General features: G+C 39.7%; 2 long non-coding RNA genes across 2 annotated transcripts; one reads left to right on the top strand and one right to left on the bottom strand.

Moving 5' to 3' along the window:
• Positions 1-1,013: 1,013 nt before the first annotated feature.
• On the bottom strand, positions 1,014-20,420 carry LOC148222635 (uncharacterized). The gene is made up of 3 exons (XR_015805666.1): positions 20,335-20,420; positions 4,613-4,721; positions 1,014-1,116 (listed from the first exon to the last, which is right to left on the bottom strand). It is a non-coding gene; the product is annotated as an uncharacterized LOC148222635 (long non-coding RNA).
• On the top strand, positions 6,233-21,042 carry LOC148222634 (uncharacterized). Its single transcript, XR_015805663.1, has 3 exons — positions 6,233-6,352; positions 12,203-12,470; positions 20,309-21,042. It is a non-coding gene; the product is annotated as an uncharacterized LOC148222634 (long non-coding RNA).
• The last annotated feature ends 210 nt before the right edge of the window (positions 21,043-21,252 follow it).

The raw sequence follows: 21,252 nt of genomic DNA, 5'->3' as shown, positions 1-21,252 counted from the left end.
CTATAAAAAGCCTCAATCAAACAGTCATCCAAAGTACTAAATAACAAGAAACAATTCTATTACCAAGAAATGATTCTTAGATCAAAATACTGAAAATCAATAAAAAGGAAAAAAATAAGTTTTGTGAAAGTAACTTGGCTTCATTTTCTGTAGCTCTTGGCTAGTGCATTTCCATTGATAGAGTTGCTAAGTGTATTCTATTTACAAATATAAACACTTGATTTTGATCAGCAAAAATGCATCAGCACACTTGAACAGTGTCAATGATGACATAATTACACTCACAATTTCCTCTCTGTAATGATTTTTAAATGTCAGCAGTCATTTTTTGTCTAATTGTAGCCTGCATGTCAGCACTTCCTCTTAAAACAGCATGTTCCTCTCTGCTGGAATTTCACACCTCTCCACTCACTCACTCTCTCACTCACTTCACCAGTGAAGATAATGAAGATGATAAAGGGCTCCAGGATATTTTCACTCCTGTGCTGCTTCACCATTTAACATCAAGCAGGCAGAATGGGGACTTTTTTTTTTTTTAGTAGAGTTTGATCAGTTAAATAATTATTCGATTTTAATGAACAAATCAAAAAGAAGTTTTCGTTTTTCAGACCCCCTCCTGGTGCTTTGCTAATAACCTGTTAGAAAGTTGGGGCTTGTGATAAAAACATGCTCACGCATGGAGAACTGAACTTACTCACTGGAGGAGAAGGCTGACCCTGCAGTGCCAGCCCTTGATCACTTCAGTGTTTAACACAGTGCAAAGCAGGTGATGCTTGCTCTTCAATGGCAGCCTGCTTAGAGATGTTATCGCTCCCATCTCTTGCTGCTGCCTAGAAAGTCAAATTTCTAATTTCAAATGTTCTTTTGCAGGATTCCAGGCCGCAGAGCCCACAGCATAACAAATAGGTGCTCCTCAGAGCTCTCTTCCCCCTCCCACAGTTCACAGACCACATCATCAAGTGTATGGAAGTGCAGCGATCTGGAAGCTTTGCACTGAGGTTACAGCAAATATTTTCTACTCACCTGAACATACACTGGAATTGGAGACAGGGGCAAGGAGACCTCCTTCAATCCCATTTGCTTACAACTCATCTTCAGCTCTCTGATGATGCTTAACTGTAGGGTTTAGGATATAAAGCTTATAATTTACTGGCCCATTTAGTATCAGAACGGGTGAAAAGCCAGAAAGAATTCACACAGTGAAATCAAATCATGAAATAAGGTTGAGATGTCTGATAAAAAAAGAATACGATTATCTCTAATTACAAATACGCACATACAATGACATATCAACTAGTTATTTGTCTGAATAGGTCCCTAGAATAATGAAAAATTGAATAAATTGATAAACACAGGTGAGGGGGTGGGAGTATGTTTTCTACAGCTCATGATAACATTCATTATGTCCCTCTGTGACACATCACATGCGACTCCTACTTACCCAAATGACTGCATACACACAAGCGTGTGGTACCGTGCACAGATTCATACAACACCAATGCAGACCTGTGGTTTATGCTTCATTTTGTGCCCTATGTTTTGAACTGTCTTTTAGGGCTAAATTGGTGCCTCGGAAATCTGGAGCTCTTGGAAAGGGCAGGGTTTTCTTAACAACTGCATCCTATGCACTTGTGAGATGTGTGGATGTGTAGGGACAATCTGAAAAGAGATGCTCCTGCACCCCACTGCAGAGGGATGTCCCCAAGGAAACAAAGCAAACCAAAGACATAAACAACCAAGCAATCAAGAGCAAAAGAAACCAGTCTTTGAGTACTCCTAGGAGAATATGAGTGCTCAAGACAGAGGAAGACCTGCCATGGGGAGTGTGGTGTGTGCAGCTAGCTTGCCTGTGCTCACTCTTGAGAGAACAGGAGTCAAAATCTAAAAATACTAAAAGCTGAAAGGCTATGTATGAGATGAACCTGGAACAAAGGTGCACTGCTCTAGAACTTTCTTTCTCCCCTACCCCTTTCTTTCCCAATCTTATACCAAAGAGAAAAGTAGACAATATTTAAATTAGTTTTAAATTGGGTGTAATATGCCCATAGGTAAGTCAGCTATACCGGCGTGTTACCACAAAGCTACCTATGAGCAGGCTCCTCTTCTGTGCACTACACCACAGAAACGATCAACACTTCCTTGCCAGGATGTTCAGCTAAAGGCAAATTGAGAAAAGGGAAAGCAAGGTAAGAGCCATTTCTGGAGTCTTCTGCAGATCCAGGTGGCTTGCTAGAGGCCGTGAAAAGGTTTTTTGTAAAGCTAATAAGGCGAAAAGGCTACTTTGAAGAGCATGTTCTTTTGTTTCCATAGAAGAGCAAAAAGGACATTTACCAGTCAGTTTGCCTCTTTGGGATTACCTGCCGAAGACAATCAAACCCCACACAGAGCTGAGATAATACTCAATTTTCCTGGACAGGACGGTTTTTTTGTTTTGGTTTTTATTTGTTTTTTATTTGGTTTGTTTTGCTTGTTTGTTTTTTATTTTGTTTTTGGGGTGGTTGTTGTGTTGGGTTTTTTTATTATTATTATTACTTTTTAAAATTTTTTTTTTAGTTTATTGCTGAGTTTCTCTTTCAGCTGGAGCTGAAACCCCAGCTTTTTAATGAACTACCAAAGGCAAATTGCATATTACACCCACCCCCAACATTTGACCATGAGGAAATTTGCAAAGGGAAAGGGGAAATGGAGTTTCTGTTTCAATGGACCAAAGGTACTGGAATATTGATGTTACACATAGGAATTGAGCTTATGTTTTACATTACAGTCAAGCATTCCTGTAGCTTCAGACAAATAAATAAAGGCTGCTGAGAGAATGACACACTGTTCATTTAGTGTCTAACAGTGGTAAGTTCAGCCTGTAGGAGCACAGAAACATTCCTTATACTACCTGAAACAGGTTTATAACCTTGTAAAAGAAGACTGTCACGGATTGTGCAGTTTGGCAGATTATTCATGACTCACTCACTGCATACAGAGCTTTGGCTTCTGCTGTGTCTGAGGGTGCTTGACATCTCTTAAAGTCGTGCCAAAAGTATTGCAAGTTGGCCCCTCAGAAAACGAGGTACATTAAGTTAGAGACCACGTCTGAAAACTTCACTTGATTTGCTTCACATGAACTTGAATTGAACCTCAACCTTACAAAACACGGCATATTAAAACATAAAGACAGCTGAATGGTAACCATGACAACACTACTTCCAAAAAACCCAGAGGTATAGCCAACATTTATACATATATACTGTGAGGGATAATGCATTCTTTTGTACACTTATTAATAGCAGTTCATGCTGTGTGCATGACTTTTCATCAGCAAAACTGTATGTTACACAGGAATTTCCAGATATTAATTTACCATTGATGTTTCTCGAAACTCTGATAAGGCCCAGGCAAAATGAAATTAATCAAAATGTTCCAAGTTTTATGCTTGGGTGCAATATGGTCTCAAAATATTGCCTCAATTTTAAAAGTCTGTCTTGTGGCAAAATCTGTGCTGCAACTATGTGTTGCATTCCACTGAGCCATAATATCAGTTATAACATTTTAATTCCTTTTATTTTTTTATTGTGACAAAAAGAGTGACTTTTTACATTGTTGTATTTTAGGAAGATGAATACCAATTTTAGAAATAGATTATTATGTTAAATGAGCCTTTATTCCATCTAAATGTCTGCTATTTTTCAGTCTTTGGACTAAAGGATGATTCTTGAGTTTGGGCCCTTGTCAGCACTGATGTAAAGTGCTTTATGTCTCATTTTTATAACCCATTTTGTCCCAACTGGGGTGCCTTTTTAATCCCCTTTTCTCTACCTAAATTGATGAATACAGCCCTTTCCATCAGTTTGGAGAGGAATATGTTTAGTTTACTTTGAAATACCCTGCCAAGGGACATTTTCTTAAATGAGTATTTTCTAAACTTTAATTAGTATCACAAATACTTTTGCTGCCTGCACATTCTTCCAGTCACTGCATTCTGCATGTCCTGTGGGACTGTGTGAGGAGCTACACACTCTCCTTTCACACAGTGAACAAAAGCTAAATTCTTGCTTTCTTTTATTTCTTTCTTTTCCTTAGGTCTGAAATGCTAAAACTATTGGTGCAGTCCTGAGGGCTGAATACTGATGCTCAAACCTTCTTGGGTGGTACCAGGGTAAGGCTTGATGCAGGTCTGTGATTCATCTGCCATCTCTTCTTTTGCAATTACATTGTTTTTCTGACCTTTTATATATTTACTTCATAGCATAGATACAGTGTTTACTACTTTGGGGACATAATGAATTGCAAACACAATGTCCTTTCCCCCAGCAAGACTAGAGCATAAACAGTTCAGTTGCTATCAACCAGGAGCACTGCCCATAGGTAATTCCTTATGTATTTTTATACATGTATATATTTTTACAGATATATAAGGTGTAGAACATTGACAATGTACCCATTATTGACTTGGGTACGTGTCTTTGGCATCAGCCTCTTCTATTACACAGCACACAAAAGCAATAGCAAAGGCAGCCTTAGAGTGCAAAAATCTCTACTCTGGTACTATTAATGCTTATCATTCTTAGCTCATCTGTGACAAGTTATGTTAAAGTTTTGCTAATTAGAACTGAAATCATACCTTTTAATCCACTCTGTGCTTTGGAAATGAGACCTGGCTTGCATCTGGTCTGTCCTCAATAACTGTGCCTGCAGTCTCAGAGCACTGATTTTGGTGAGGTTTATCCATCCTGCAGGAAGAAACCTTAAATATAACCTGGTGTTTAATTTGTCTTGACTTTCCCTGTTGGCTTCTCCCAGGCTAAAACCAGAATGTAAGCTGACACATAAGGAGTATGGATAATATGAGTGCCAGGATTTGACTGTAAACTGCCGCCCAAATTAGCACAATGGTATAGTTACTATTAAAATAAATTGCCCAGTGTTATAAAGAGACCTCCCAAAGTTAAATTAGTGAAGCTCTCATGGTCTTAAGCACAAGTATCTATTTCTTGCCTTTTCATAATACAGAGCTTGACAATGAAAATGTTCACTGCCCTTTCCACTTGCCTATTCCAGGATTCATGTAGTTTAGATTTAATTAATTCTCAGATAAAAGGCCTGGTATGTAAGCACCAGTTATGAGTGACAGCTGCAGTTGTGGTGGCATCCACCTCCTGTTGGGTTTTTTTGGTCTATCCTTTCCTTAGTGTATGGAGCCTTGTTCTCCTTTAAGGACAGCAGGAATATGTAATCTGAAACATCCCATCTCCATCTGGATGCTCCCCTCTTTTCTTCATCCAGCACTTATTGCATGAATGCTACTGTAAAGATACCATGAGACTGTGCTAAGAACACAAACACAGCTCATTAATTGTTCTAGGAACGAGAAATGAAAGAGCAGTGACACCCTGGAGGCATTAAAGACAGAAGAATCATGGCATGAGCAACAAAACTGTCAATCCTCTTGCTGCAATCCTCACTCTGGCTTTTCATTCAGCCTGGGTGCTGCTGTCATGACATGAGCTACCACCATGGCAGCAGCCCATGCCATCAGCTTCTGTGACCAATGCCCACTTAGGCTGCTGGGCAGGCAGAAGTCCAGTCTGGAATCAGCCATAGCACTGCTGCATCTTTGGGTGTCACCTGCACTAAATGAAAGGGCAAGCAAGGCCCTTCCATAGCTATTATACAGTGTCATCCTTTATTCTTTAATGCAGTTGGCCTAAGAAAACTTGACATTGAGAGCAAGGCTAGCTAGGACTGATGTTGCTGTGATGCTGTGAAATCTGTAGTGAAATGGGGTTTGTAGCTACTAATACTCCCCCTCTCCTCACAGGCAAGACAATACCACCCCACTGCACAACCTGTGCTAGGAGTTACCAGCCCAGCTGTGCAGGGCATTGCTATGCAAGGCTCTGTGCTGGGCTGTGCTGCTCACAGTGCCACACCAGCCTGTCTGGGATCTACTCTAGCTGGGCTTGTGCAAAAAGCCCAGCACTCTGCAGTAAGATTTGAATTCTGGTTTGTAGAGAATATGGAGAAATGTTCTGTCTCAGTCTGCTGTGAAAAATTACTGCTTCCTCAAATGATTAAGGTCTTTAGGAGACAATCAACAAACTGACTTATTTCTCTATAAACGGGAAAAACACATCCCTTACTGCAGCAGAGGTTCCTAAATGAGGCACAGCTGGATGGCTGCCAGTAAAGCCTTAGTATAGCAGTTGGCTGGGGAACAAGGATGCCCTGGCAACCACGTGTTTGTTAGCGAGGATGCTGCATAATTTTTAACAAATGGTTGTGAGCTAAGGTTGGGGGTGGGGGTTTGGTGAGGAGGGAGGTCTGCTTCCCAGAGATTTACACAGGAGCTGCTTCAGAGAAGGTAAGCACTCTCCATGGAAAGCAGTACTGGACCAACAGAAACCTTAGATGTTTAAGGCTAAAGAACCCTCATTTTGCAGGTGTAGTTAACTCTTTCTTCTGCCTGCTTGAAGCTACAAATGTGACAAGGTGCCTCATCATCACAGGACAGATCTAAGAGAAGATTGAACAGGCTCCTTTTGAAAATAACAAAAATTAAAGCTTACAGAGAGAAAGAGTGAAAAAGCTGGGTTATGAACTGTGATTGGTTTGGGCTGCACTAACACGTGCTTGATCTCAGATTTACTTTTGTAGTTTCAATCTCTTCCTTTGTGTAAGTAAGTGTGCATCAGTGCACTACTCGCAGGTACTGATGGTTTTCTTGAGCTCCTAAAAAGCTAGGTCAGGTCACTTCTTGTATACTGAGAAAGAAAGGTAATTCTATTTCAGACAATTGCTACACATAGTTTTGTTGATCTCAGCCTGAAGCAAAGATCTCCAGGGTAAAGGTTTTTGTGCTTTCATAAATCTAAACTTCTGAGGAAGACAATAATGCACAGACAAATACACTATTAAATAAATCTGCAGAGTACCATAACAATTGCAGCTATTAACTGAGGCCTTGCAAGCGTGTTCATTAATTCTGTCTACTAATGACAGCCCAAAGCCTAGAACAACTTTCTGTGAGGGCAGGTGTGTTCTGGTGACCTTGCACATATATTCAGATGGTGGTTCTTCTTCCAAACCTTCGCACAACAGGAATGGTCACTGCTAAGGAACAGATGTGCTTAACGTCAAAAAAAGCTCCAGTTCATTGGCCTGGGGAATCAATTCAGGGGCATATCTCATGTATTTCACAAAGATGGTGTAAATCTTATTATTTGATAGTATTAGTTAATATTTACAAAGTATTTTATATTCCCAGAGAAATCATTATGAAGTTGTTGTAGACATTATTATTCCTATTACTGTCAGGAACAATATTGTGTTTTATAATCTGCACAAATACTAATATTGTTTTGTTTCTTAAGAGTACTTATGTGCTTTATAAAATGTCGTGTATTGTTCACTGTGTCCTCTGATCCGCGGTAACTTCATAATGATATGAAACATTGACATTTGGGAATTGCTTTTTACTGTCTTTTTTTCATACAGACTTCCATGGAGGATTTGCTAATGGTATATGTGTGCGTTTGAATTAAACCCTTTAATGCTAGGGGAGGAGATCAGTTTGACACGGAATTCAACAGCTGTTGTTTCTTTAAAGAGAAAAGGCCTGCTGGATTTAAGTGTGTTTGAGTATATCTGGTTGACTGAACAGTTTCCTCAAGGAAGTATTCATTCAGTCAATGTCCTGAAGGGTTAAGAAAACAGAAACCCATAGTGTTACTGAGTTGTTGTTATGTATGTTTCCAAGGGAACTGTAGCTGGAATGTTTAAATGCCTTGTTTCTCCCCAAACCCACAGGAGTGGAGCTTGAGTGTCTTGGTGTGCCCTAATCCTCACAATTAGTTTCTGTGTGGTGGGGAGGGGCTTATGGGGCTGATCAGACTAAATACATGTAGTGACACTGGGTAACATTCCCACCGTGCTGGACAGAGTGACTTTAGCATCATACTCATCACTTAGGAGAATCACAACCAAAAGCAGAAAAGGGAGTATATTAAAAGCCTCCCTTTTTGCTTCCCCCTGAGCCCTGTGGATTTCTTTTAGTAATGCATAGTATAGAAATTAATGATCTACAAGTAGATCTCCTTAAGACTTTGGTAAGAGAAATCATGACAGTGATTGATCTTGACTCAGATCTTTAGTATCAGTATTGCTTTGTCCCACATGCCATCTAATTTGCTTCACTAGTGTAAAAAGGGAGGAACATTTGTTGCAAATGACCATTTCAACAGAAGAGGCAATTTTTAGCCTTATTTCCATGCAAAGGTGGGGCTCTTGCACTTCAACAGATCAGTCTACAAAAAGTCTAATCAAGCACTCCTTATTGCCAGATAATTGTTGTAAGAAAAATACTTAAATGTATCTGTAGAGGTGAAGATATTCCATAGATATTTCAAGAAGCTAGGAACAACCCTTCCAAAGCCTTCCACTGGGCCATCACTCCCAAATGTTTGGCCTGTTTTACCACCATGTTTTTTTCACGGGTGATTGGCAGCACTCTGTTGAGTCAAAACTAGCTGAGGAGCACTCCATCCCTTGTTGAGTCAAGCATTTTTCCAAGCACAAACTGACCCACACTTTGACTGATTTATGTATTTCTTCTGGCATGTGGGAGGATTTGCGTTTAAGGGAATGTTTTCACTTTTGTGCTTGTACCCCTTCCTATCACCCAACATAAGGTTTTTAATATGGTCTAAGATAATTCTGTCTTAATATTCTTTGAACCAAGTCTAGTAGCAATAGATGTGGAAAACACAGATTACTTGCTCCTTGCAGCTGCCCCTCAAGTGCAAAAGCTCAATGCTTTCCCAAGGCACATGTTCTGAACACCTGATAATTCTTATTGCCTTCTAAGCAGGACCTACATGTTGAGATGGAAATATCCTGAGACAGAGGAAGGTCTCCAGCTAGTCAGCATTGGGGCAGATTACTTTTTATCTACAAAAGTACTGTGTACACATCCTGTTGTGATGTTTCCTTTTTTTTTCCTGTTCTTTTTCTCAGTATGAAACCACTGATCTACAGGCCAAGAGGCCTTTCTTTCTGTATCCAGATAAAACAGTGAGCTTAGGCTTCATCATGTCCTGGAGCCCTCACCCTCCAATTGTCCACACTGGGAGTCACCTGAACTGCAAAACAATGAGGAAGACTGGTTCAGAGTCAGGTCTTCTACCAATTGATTTCAAAAGTTCTTTCAAGATCTTAGATTTATAAAAGTTAGGAAACCAGACACAGTGATAGTAGAATCCTGGGGAGTTCCATCAGTGCTCAGAGGCCAAGTGTCCTATTTCCACTAGGATCAGAATGAGTGGATTGTGCTAAAGCTTGGGAATGCTGACACCCCACATTTCCCAGCTGTGATGAAATCTTATGATTTAAAATAAAAGAACAAAGAAATAAAAGCCGAAGCTTGATCAGTGATTTCTGTGTCTCTTTTACTCCATGACTTTTGGTATTGTGATGCAAAGAGGGACAACTCACAAGCATTATTTTTTTCTTTATTCTATTACCTATTTTTGTGCTTTCTGAAACTCCTGCACAAGTTAGTTTGACCAGGCATTTCTGCATAGTTCTGAAAGTTTTGTGTAGGGCAGCACTGAAATGCATTGGCAAGAGCTGAATGTGGCTTGCCTACAATCTTGTTGGCTCATGTTTGTATTTCATCACCCAGATACACCCACGTTTTTATTTAAAATAGTCTTTTAGAAGTCTCTTTAGGTATTCTCAGGTCTTGTAAACTGAATTCAAAACAGAAGCTATGATATGAGCAGAGTCCACTATGTAAAAGACAAACAACCTATTAAAAACCCTATAAAAAGCAATGTAACAAAAGCCTTGCACTCAGAAGAGTTAATCCTGCAATGGGTGCTAAACTCCAGAGCCCTAATGATGGGGCACTCCTTACCTCTCTTTCTTTGCTATTTGCAACCACAAGGTGAAGGTGAGCAAAAATCTGACTTTTTTCTTCTATTAGGTGCGGGAAACTTTTGTTTTGGCAGTGCTTCTTTTTGTCCTTCACAGAGTTTGTTTTTCTCTTGATTTTTTTGGGCACTTTTTATTTCCTGTCAGAGTGTGGAGGAGAAAGCTGTTCTAGTCTGAAAGTTATGCACCCCTTACAGTGCCCCTTAGTTACACAGCACAAGGAAAAGAGAAACAGAATCCATGGCACCGTGCAGAAATGCTGCACTATATAGTTTGCCCTGGTTAAACATTTCCAGAAAGGGAATAACACAACGCTGTGGAGCTCCTGAATGTCTTTTGGCCCTTGTGCTGCAGAGGTGCAGGCATTTAGGGTTAAACTGAAACAGTGCTGGATTCTGGGAAAATTGGTTTTCAGATCTGAACTGCACAGATTAGAATTATTTCCTTTTCATATTACCACAACACTGTCTCCTCCATACCTGAAATAAGTGGCAACTGGAGCCTTGAAAAGCAATATGCAACAGCTGTGTGAGAATTTAACTTGATATAGCCACATGCCCCCATCTTCAGTCATCTTTTTTGATCTTTCTTCAAACAACTTGTAATATCTACAGAATAATGCTGAAAGTCTTGTATGTACAAATTTTTTTGGTAGTATGTAATTCTGTCACTTTTTGCCTTGTCTTCTCCACATGCAGGGAGATGTCAAACTGGAAAAGAAGGAATGGTTATTTACATTTTTCAAAGCCTACAAGAGACAAGAGTTGCATTTTTTGAATGAGTTTGGGATAGTCTCACTTTCTCTTCAGCACTTAGCTTGTAATTCACTTTATCTTGCTCTAAAACGTTTTGGTGAGGGAAGGTGAGCACTGAATCTAGTCAGCTCCTTATAGCTGCTGGGGTTTTCTGAATTCTCCCTCAGTGCATTCATGGCTAGTGGTGCCTAATGACGGAATGGATCAAACCATTAGACTTAAGAAGCAGCTTACATGAAATTTGAATGTGCACCTGTAGTTTGTGAATCTTGTGTCAGCTGCTTCTTCTTTGCTGCTAATATTTTAACCTTGCACATTCCTACATTCCTATGCATATGCTTTAAAGATGCAAACCCTTTATCTGTTTATACTTATCCTTAAAGCACCATGTAGACTTTCAAGCTGCAAGGACTTCCCAAAGCTAACTTTGTCTATGAGAGGCTGAGTCCAGAAAAATGCTGGATGGTAGAGCAGGTTCTGGATGTGCTCAAAATCAAATGCAAGTGGGAGACAACAGGATTTTAATAATGTAAACAAGAAAAAAAGAGTCTACCTATTAAAAGTGTAAGTTGGAATTATATGGTAGCTGAGAACAAGTTTCCAGAGCAAATGTACTATTAACTAACAGAAAAGCTCTTCCTGATTTGAAATAATACTATTGTAAACTCTGAATTATAGTTTATCTGCTGTTCTACCTATTAATAACTTTCTATTATGTTCAATTAATTAGCTATTGGAAAAACACCGAGGCCAGCAGTCATACAAACCTTCAGCACTGTCAGATGCAGGGGGTGCTGGCACACATCTGCCTTTTCTGCCAACAACAGAACAACAATAACAACCCCAGCAGAACCATGGCCTTTGGTCAGCCCCTGCGCTTTTACACAAGGATTTGTTCAGTTGATATAAAATGGTAACTCAGGCAGTCCAAGTCAACACTACAGGGGGCCTCTATAGGGGAAAACACAGCCCCTAAACAGGCTTCCAGAGTCCCCCCCCCTCAGGTTCCAAGAATGCGGTTTTAACCATCCCTAAGACGAGCCCCCCACCAACTTTTACAGAGGCCACCCTCTGCTCACAAAACCTAGTCCCTTCCCTGAAGGCAGTCAGGATCCTGTGAAATGGAAAATTTATGCTGTACTGAAATAGTTCATACTATAATAAACAACTAGTGCCATCATTCTGCTGGTATTCAGAGCGCAATTAAACCTGAACCTCATGTGAGGACTCCATTTGGGGTGGAAGATGGTGCTGTGGGGAGGACAGGCAGCTCGCCCCAAGAGTCTTTCCTACTGCACCGGGTTTTAGTGCTTGCCCTCCCTGCCCCTGCAGTGAACAGCCCCCTTCTCCCTCCCCACATGTACATGAGGCACGGGGGCTTGTGGGGGATTATATAACTTATAGGTCAATTTGTTGTTTGGGCAGAAGAATGTGGTATGTTGGCCGAAGCTGTTTGTTTGCTTAAGTTCTCAGAGTTCAATGAGGTCATTTTCTCATCTTCCCTGTGTTTTCTGTATTTTCCACAGACCTGCCAGCCTCAAACAACACCCTCTTTCTTCGCATTAGAAATGGAAACACGTCCTCTGCAGGAATTTTCCACTTAATAGCTCCTGCTTTCCTACCGGGGGCCTCAGTGCACCACCACTGCAATGCTGTATTTCTTTCCACTGCAGTTTGACATTTTGCAGCCAGAACAACGAACGGCATTCACTCCATCCTGATTTTTGAAAAACATATCTCTATAGGCCCACAGAACATACCCAGTGCAGCAATCACCAGGGGAAAATGGCAAAGGTATTTAAACATCATTACATGTCACTGAGGCTATGACATTGTCTGGTAAAAATGCTCTTTTATACATTTGCTTTTCCTAACTCCCCATTCCTCCCCCCTCCAACCCTTTATAGACACAGACACAGACACAAACCTCTGCCCTGCTCTCCCACCACCAGCCACTCTCTTGTTCTACACTCGCTTGTAATTGTTTGCCTTTGTGAATTATTTCCTCTGCATAATATTTGCAAACAGTGTATCAGGTCCTGACACTGTGAGGAGCAGAAATGCACATTGCAGATAATCTGAGCAGTAAACAAGGAGCCTGCTTTAAAATGCACCAGGTGACCTGTCTGAAGGCAGCAATATTTGCAGATTGTTTACTGCTGAGATGCAGTGATGTCGCTGAAATGCAGCAGCTTGAAGATTGGAGCAAAATGGGATCTCAGACACTCAGTCAAGCACAACCTGTAATTTTTTTATTTACTGTTTGTGTTCTGCTTTTTTTTAAAGTTAGAGATGTATTTTAAATTATTAAAAGCTATTTTCTAAAAATCTCTTTGCTGTGTCTATGAAAAAAATTAATTCCTTTACAGGGAGCAAAATGAATGGAAGTAAACATGTTTATTGCTAGAAGGAAGGTTTCCCCTGTCTGCACAGTGGTAGAGTCTCAGACAGCAAGGTCCCAGTAGGTCAGACTGGCACATTGAATTGCGTATCAAATGAAACCGGTATTCTGGAAAAAGGGTGGAAAGAGGAAGAGGGGTGTTAGTGAGGAGGTTGCTCAGGCCAGGAGGGTGGGCCACTGGAAAACAACAAGTTAAAAAATAGGATTGATGATTTGCAGGACACCTAGGGTATTTCTTTCAGGGGGTATTACTTCCACTTTTAACCAGGAACAAGAGCTAGAAGAAAAAAAAGCGGCAGGAGCTGACAGCTTTGTGCTGATCAAAGGGATGGAGCATTGAATGCCTTCTTTTGCTAGCTATTTATTAGAGAGAGAGAAGGGCTCCTTTGCCATTCTACTTAGGAGAGAAGGGATTAAAGATCAAAAAAAAAAGGAGGGGGACCGGCATGAGTTCTTTGTTCAGAAAATATTTCTCTCTCTTTTTTTTTTTATGGTGTGCCGTTCTGTCCACTACAAGACAAAAACAACGTTTCTTTTTATAGCATTACTCTCTTTCTTTTCTCACTGACCAAAATTTCTAGTGATAAATAATTGCAGTAGCATTTTTTTTTTTAATGTAAAGAAGGCCCCCTTTGGGAAACTTAGTTAACTGTCTTTTAGCCTGATTAACCTAGGAAATAAAGTTTAAATGCACTGCTGGGATTCTATTAGGATCATCAGTTCATACAGATAACAGCAAAAGGTGTTAAAATGCACTTCACTGGTGCAAGTGATCTCATGTTGTAAAAATGATTATCCCCAGCAGAACAGGGAAGGATTAAGGGGCCACGTCTACGTCTGGGAAACTCCATAAGTGTTTTATTAGCATTAGTACATGTATTAATCACACAGACACAAAAGAAGGCCCATCAGGATGGTGGCAAATGGCACAGTGCATTAAACCTACTCTCTTAAGTCAGTGGAATGCGAGCATCTTTATTCCTAGAATTGCAATAAAGCTGTTAAGTAGTATGAATGAAGTTGGGGAAAGCCTGCTTGTATGATTGTGGATCATTGTGGATTATCTAAAAAGAGAGACTGCTTCTAAAGTAAGGCACTCTCATTGCGGAGACTTTGAAGAAATGAAGGGTAAATTTAGTGTTCCAGCCTCAAATGAGTTGAACTACACTGCAGATGTTTGATCGCAGTGACCTAACTGTTCATTTATATTCTGGTTTCTGTTACATAGCTCAAAAAGGAAAAGTCTGTCCATGTCCCATGCTTCTGCTCTGTCCTCTGCTCCTTGGTTCAGGTTGCTGCTTCCCAGCACGAGAGAGAGTCAGGCTAAATGGCCGTGCAAGCAAAGCTGAGGTAACACTGATAAAAGCAAATGTTGCTGATCAGACACGTGAATAATTCATCAGATGATCACTGTGGGGTTTGAGATGAGCAGCATTTTCCACAGTTTCATTCCATTTCCATTTGCAGCCCCTAAATTTTGTTTCATCTTGATAGCCACCACAAATAAAAAATGAAGCATTGCCAAATACGTGGTGATTTTACAGCCAGCTTTTTATAAGGCCTATTGCCAGCATTAGATTAGCAAAACAGATACATGATGATGATATTTAGGGTTCTCTTTGATCTCCAACCTTTACCACCACCAAAACAAATCTAAATCCTTTAGTGGAGATCAGGAATGCAACTCTTGGAGAAAAAAAGTGCTCATGTTTTTGCTGTAGTCTCCTTTCAGCTCTGTTTGTTGACAATCACTACACTAGAGCAGCATCTAGGAAAGTCTTGATAAAAACTACTTTAGCACCATGATAGATGTGATAGTTAGACATATTATTGACTTCAATGCTAAAAATATTATAGTTATACATGTTGAAATCCTGTCAAGAAGTTGCCTCTTTCATTCCAATATTAAACACTTCTCTTTCAGTGGATATTTGGAATATTGTATATGTCTGTCACCACAGCAGTGACATTTGTTATTTTGTTCATCAAAATGTCACCTGCCTATCAAGATAGCTAAGATAAGTAGGACTGGGAAACTTTGTTGAATCATCATACACAGGCTTTTTTCTGCCAGCAGATGTATTACATGAGACACTTATATTGATGTAGAATAGCAACAGAAGTCAGCTTCCTTGTCTGCAAAGTTAAAGAAATTATCATTTGCCTTAGAAGGATATTTTAGCAATTCCTTCACAGCATTTAGGGGACAGATGGACTATAAAACCAGTCAGTCCCTAATAATACAGGGTTGTTCTTGGAGTACCTAGAGTTGCAAAGAACTTTGAGGAGGAAGGGGAGTCTGAATATTAAGCATTTTAAGTGCCATAGTATTTTAAGCATGCTTAGCTAGCTTACTTGGCTGCCCTCGAAGCCTGAAAAAAAACAACTGAGGGCCTAGTAAGTAGCCAGGTGACAAAAGAGACGGGAATTAGGATGCTAGAAAAGTGGAAATCAACATTTAAACAGGGAAACAAAGAAGAAATGAAAAAACAAGCCCATATAAACACGGAGAGGGTTTTAGAACTGACACCACTCTGACAAAAGATCAACACTGTTTCAAATATACTGTATTTCTCCACCCTCCCCGAGTAGATCTTAAGTACCCTTCACTGCCTTGGAGTCAGATTTCAAGCCAAAATGTCTGTGTTGCTAGTTTTGCAAGTGCTACCACTAATTGAAACCACATAATGTTGCAGATCTGAAATAAGGCAGGCAGGGCATCCCTGCTGAAAAGCTACCCAGCAGGACAACCCCTTTGTTCTCTTTTAAAATAAACTAATTCAAGGGAAATGTTGTATAAATCATTGCTTCTAAATGTATACAAATTTTCCTCCCTGCTCCCCCCTCCCCAGTTTTCCTGATTACCTATCAAAGGACTTTGTTATTCTTGTAAACTGCAAAAATGGTTTTAATATGCATGCTTGTTGTTTCTAGGTGTATAAATTTTGCTTTTGCAGGAATTTTACATGGCACATATTGTGATCACCTGTGGGTAGGGTAGTTAATTAGCAGTCCAGGTCCTATTTCATTTAATTTATACTGGAGCAGTCTAAACTAGCAGAATGATCACAGCTACACTCAGTAATTTAACTCCCTCCTTTCAAAGCTGTTTTAGTAATTATACTTTGGTTGTAAGTTTTCAGAAAGCTTTTACAGTACTTGTTTTCTAGCCATGTAAGCTCCCTCCCTTCTCAACTCCCCTCAATCCTGGCTTTTGTCCTTCTGGGTACTGTTGGCTGCATTCCATTAAGAAATTAGAAAGGATGCAGCTGTCATTATTTTGTCAATCGTAAAATCTAAAACATGGAAAAAGTCTTAGGAAGGCAGGGGAGTCATGTAACTTCTATTGAGAAAACAGATTATTCCTCAATACTTCCAACAGTATTTTCACTTGACCTAAAAGGAAAACTTTTATGTGGTGGACTTTTATGATCCAGGCTTGGATTTCCCAGTGGATCACTGAGATGTGTGTACATAAACATCACTTTATACTTGGTTTGGAAATTCACAAAGCCACCCTCAGCACTTCTTGGGGACGAACTCATTATATAATTTCATTTTGAGCCTCATCATCATTAAAAGTTTTGGATCTACAGCAATAATTTATCTACGTACATTAACACCCGTGGCATAGACAATATGCTTGCAGCCCAGACCAAATCAAAGCATGTTTCTTGTCACAGTGATTGGAAAAACAATAGCATGTAACTGGTAATGTGCTTATAAGTTGTTCACTTGTAGCTTGGCAATGAAGACCTTGCTCTTTGTGTGCCCTTTTAAAATTGATCCTATTTTACAGTGACTTTGAGATTTAGAAAGACTTTAAAGGATGGAAAGACTTTAAAAAATCCTGCTTTTGTTCTTGTCTCTGAATAGATACAAGAAAAATAATTTCACTGTAATGTCAAGAATTACACAAAACCCCTGCAGTTTTGCCATTGGAATTTTGATTGCAAAGTAGCAGACAAATAGGTTAGTGCTTGCTTGTCACTACTGTAAGAGAGCTGGCCTTTACTGACTCTGCTAGTATTTCCAGTTAACCATATTCTCATCAGACATGCATTACAATTTAAAATGAAATAACTTCATAAATTCCTATGAGTTTCTGTATGTCTGCTACAGATTACACACCAAAGATCAAACTTTTAACATCTGTTCATGCTGGAAAATATTTTTATGTGTGTGTTTTCTTGGCTAAAAATTCTTATTTAAGTATGTAAAATAATTTGGTACTTATGAAAAATTCCTTCCTGACCAGTGTTCATCTTGTTTGTGTGTATGGAAGCCCAAATCTCAACAGTTACATCACTTTTAACTTAAACAGCTGGTGGCAGTCTAATTATTTATTTTCTTGAGTCCATGGCCTTTGGAGACACAGATTTCCAGTAACTGGTTAGTTTCCAAGTAGTGGGAAACCTTTTGTAAAATATGGCACTTCCAAAGGAGGACGGAGGGCTTTTCTTTAGAATAAGAAAAGTGTCTGTGTATTGTGTTTGAAGAGACAATGTATGATTAATGATCCTCTATTCACTGGAAAACAGCAACTCTTATTAAGTGAAATGAGAGTGCATCAGAGTAAAATGCAGCCTGACTGAAAAAATGAACTGAGCCTAGGAAATCCAAGCATCAACCTATTTTTCTGGGCAGTGAAAAACAAAGTGTAGATGTATTAGGCTTAAATTTCCAGTGAAGAAGCTAGATATATTTTGTTGCTTTCTCGCCACCATATTGATTGGTCCTGAACTCTGCCAAGGGTTGCATGTTGCTTGTCTGGGCTAATGAGTAAGATATCAAAATACAAGATTTATGACAGCAGTCAAGGAATTAATGAGCAGAGTTCTGAGGGCTGAGGAAGCCTTTGCAAATCCCCAAAATAGAGAGCAATTTCTGCTTGAATCATCTTCTGTTGTGAGTTGGTATGGCATCTGCTGCTCCAAGTCTAAAAGCGGAATGAATAGACAAAGAGTTTCAGATGTACAAGCTATGCTTAATCACCAAATAATAACAAATAGGAACTCCCAACAGCCCTCTGTGTGTTCACGTTCAAATTAGCTACACATTCAAGTTTTAGAGCAACAATTTCCTCACTTCTATTTATGGGAAAACTGCAGTATATATACCAGCCACAGAACTTCAGTATCACATGACATGGATGATTTTCTAATTGACTCACTCTCTCTATATTGCTTCATGCATGGTCTTTTAGGAGTTTTTTTTCAATGAAGCTCACTGTAAAGCTCCTCTCAAGAGCATCTCCTGGCCATCTTTTGGATGTGAAGAACAAAAACATTGTCAGGCATTTCATGGTGCCTAAGAGAAATATTTTGTCTCTGAGCGTTTATATATTAGTCCTGGCTATATCTATTTGCCTCCTGTGTTTTCATGTCAAACTGTGTCAGATGACACAGAGAAGTTTGATTGCTACATAGTGTTTTTCCTACTGAAATTATCCTACTAAACATAGACAAGTTATGAGTGTTATCAGAGGCTGATAAGTGTGCTTAGTGGGTAAGCTGAATAGAGAAGTCAAGTTGTGTTTAGTTATAATCCACATAAAATCCAGACAATGAGAACTTTTGTCTGAGTGGGAGAGTAGAGAAATCTTGGCCATAGAGTATATCACTGTACCCCTGACTATTTTTCCTTTCATTCTTTCCTCCCTCACCAAAACTCCCGCTTAGTTTTTAAAACTCTGAGAGTAGTCATCCAAACTTTACTTTTCTTCTGCTCCTTAATGTGCCTTTTTCTCATTCAGGCAGCCATAAAATACTGCACTTTGCTGCGTAAAGAATGAAGTGTTTTAGGAGTAGATTTTAAAAGTGTTAGACACCTAAACAATACAGTTAGTATGACAGCAGGATTTTTCAAGGTAGAAGCAGAAGTAGGAATTATGTACCCTTTTGCTTTCTTAGCTGCCAATAAAATAAAAAAGAAGCAAAACAAAACAAAACAAAAGAAATCTTACTCTATTTCCTTTTGACGGTCACTTGTCCAAGACCCACTTAGAGAAGAGCTGGGCTGAATAATTTGGGTTAAGGGGAAATTAGAAAAGTAATTGGAAAAAGCAGAACTTCTTTTAGTATTTCTGAAATATCGGGCCCATTAGAGTTTATGTGGTGTTCTGCAGAACAAGATATGTGTCCTGTGCCTTGTGGTAGAGCCCCCTTCAGCACAGCTCCACAAGAGTGTATCTGAGGCCCTCAGATTGCATTCTGCCCATGACGCACATTTACATTTTGGGTACTAATGAAAATACAGCAATGCTCCAAAAAACTCACACCAAGAGCAACTGATCTATTCATTCAAAACTGTTCTTTGAGTTGCTGTCTGAACTATCTCTGCCAGATAGTTTAACACGATTCTGTGGGTCTCTCTTGATGAAGCCATTTTATTTTGGATGAAGGTCTACCTTAGTCAATGACATAAAGAGCATTTGCATATTTACCCAATGTAGGGAGCAACTGGGTGCCTGGCTGCTTATCAGCTTCAATACTGGTATGTAGTCAGGTATTTAATACAGAGCTCTGGCCAGATACCCTGCCACTCAGAATCACCCATAACCTGGTGTTAAAAGTTTCTCAAAAAAGTAGAAGGCTTAAAGAGAGTTTTATTACAACATGAGAGAGTGGTGTGGATATTCCTGTATTTTCATTGCTGTAAACAAGAATTTTTTTTCCAATTTCTTGCATGTATAAATCATGCCTCTGCATTTCCACTGCTTGGCTTTAAACAAACACAAAAATAATACAAATTGATGCCTGAAAGGGAAAGAATATGCTTTTCAGAAGACTGAGTGAAAACAAATGTCAGTTTTTGGTCGACTGAAACATTTAATTCCACCCAAAACCAATTGTTCACACAAGGCTAAATAAAAGGTGCTAGAACCAAGCCATAAAAGCTGTTGCCAGAAGCAGAGCTGCATGTGAGTTACTCAGTGCTCTGAAGCTGTCTGCCTAGCTGTGGTTCAGTCACTAGAAAAGAAATACATATATTTTCATGACAGATAGTAAAGACTTCCTTCCTTCTCCACCTTCACTGCAGGTGGCTTCTTCACCATACACTGTCCCATCCTCTCTCTCTGCTTTAGCCACAATTAGCACACGTTTTCAAAATAAAAATAAGCCTCTCCCTTTGTCCTCCCAGCTGTGCTTCCCACCCAGATTCCCATTATGAATCAAGACAAGTACATGTGTTTAAAATAACAGAAAATATGTATTTCTTCCCTCCCTAGGATTGCTGTCTTTTTCTACCCATCACCTCAGCTTCACTGAAGTATTTCCTGGAGGGCTCCAGAGTTTCTGCTGAGCTGAAGGTGCCGCAATGATCTGATTTCTCCTTCAGTGTTTTAGAGCACCACATGACCAGCATTGCCCAGCAACACTGGGCAATAATGTCAGGAGTCTCTGTCACACTTGTTTAAGACAGTCAGGCACCAAAGTACAAGGCAAGCTGCATGGAGGCTCAAAGACCAGAGGGGTGAAAGCTCTACTTATGTTTGTGATTCCCCAGGGGTTCCACTGCAGAGCTGAGCTCGCTGGCAAACAGGCCCTGCAGAAGAACTCTCAGTTTGAACATTAGTCAGTGTGCAGAGCCCATAAGTACAGAGGGGTGGGAGAATATCCTAGTTGGGCAGGTTCACATATATTCTGCTAGTTGGATTAAATAATAGGTGCCAAGGAAACTTATCTATGCAGGATTCCCTCCACTATTCTGGCAGAAAATGAGAGTATTTCTGTAGGTTTAAGTGACACATCCAGCAGCTCTTCTCTGAGATGGAAGCATGTAGGTTGGTTGGAAATGCCATATTTTTACCACGATGAGGATAGTTACATTCAACATCGTTCTCCATGCCTCAGTTCCTGTGGAGCACAATTGCATTAAATACCTATTAAATATCTTGAAACACTTCCGAACAAGCATATTTGTATTTCAAGGTTGTCAATAAAAATGCTCTAGATATTTGAATAATGTATGCTTTCTCAGAGAAGTTTTTATGTTGTTTTTATTCAGTGTTGTATGTTTTCTAAGCCAAACACTAAGGTAGCACCTGTTGAAATCCAATCCATATTTTTTCAAACCAAATCCTACTTCATGTTTCTCACCCTTCCACACCTGAGCTTCCATTCAGCCTTCAGCTCACTACTCTGTGTAACCAACTGAAACTGAGTTTCCATC

The sequence above is a fragment of the Sturnus vulgaris genome, chromosome 10 (assembly GCF_052056855.1).
Source record: "Sturnus vulgaris isolate bStuVul1 chromosome 10, bStuVul1.hap1, whole genome shotgun sequence".
NCBI lineage: Eukaryota > Metazoa > Chordata > Aves > Passeriformes > Sturnidae > Sturnus > Sturnus vulgaris.
The sequence above is the reverse complement of the archived record's forward strand: the minus strand, read 5'-3'. Positions and strand labels throughout refer to the sequence as shown.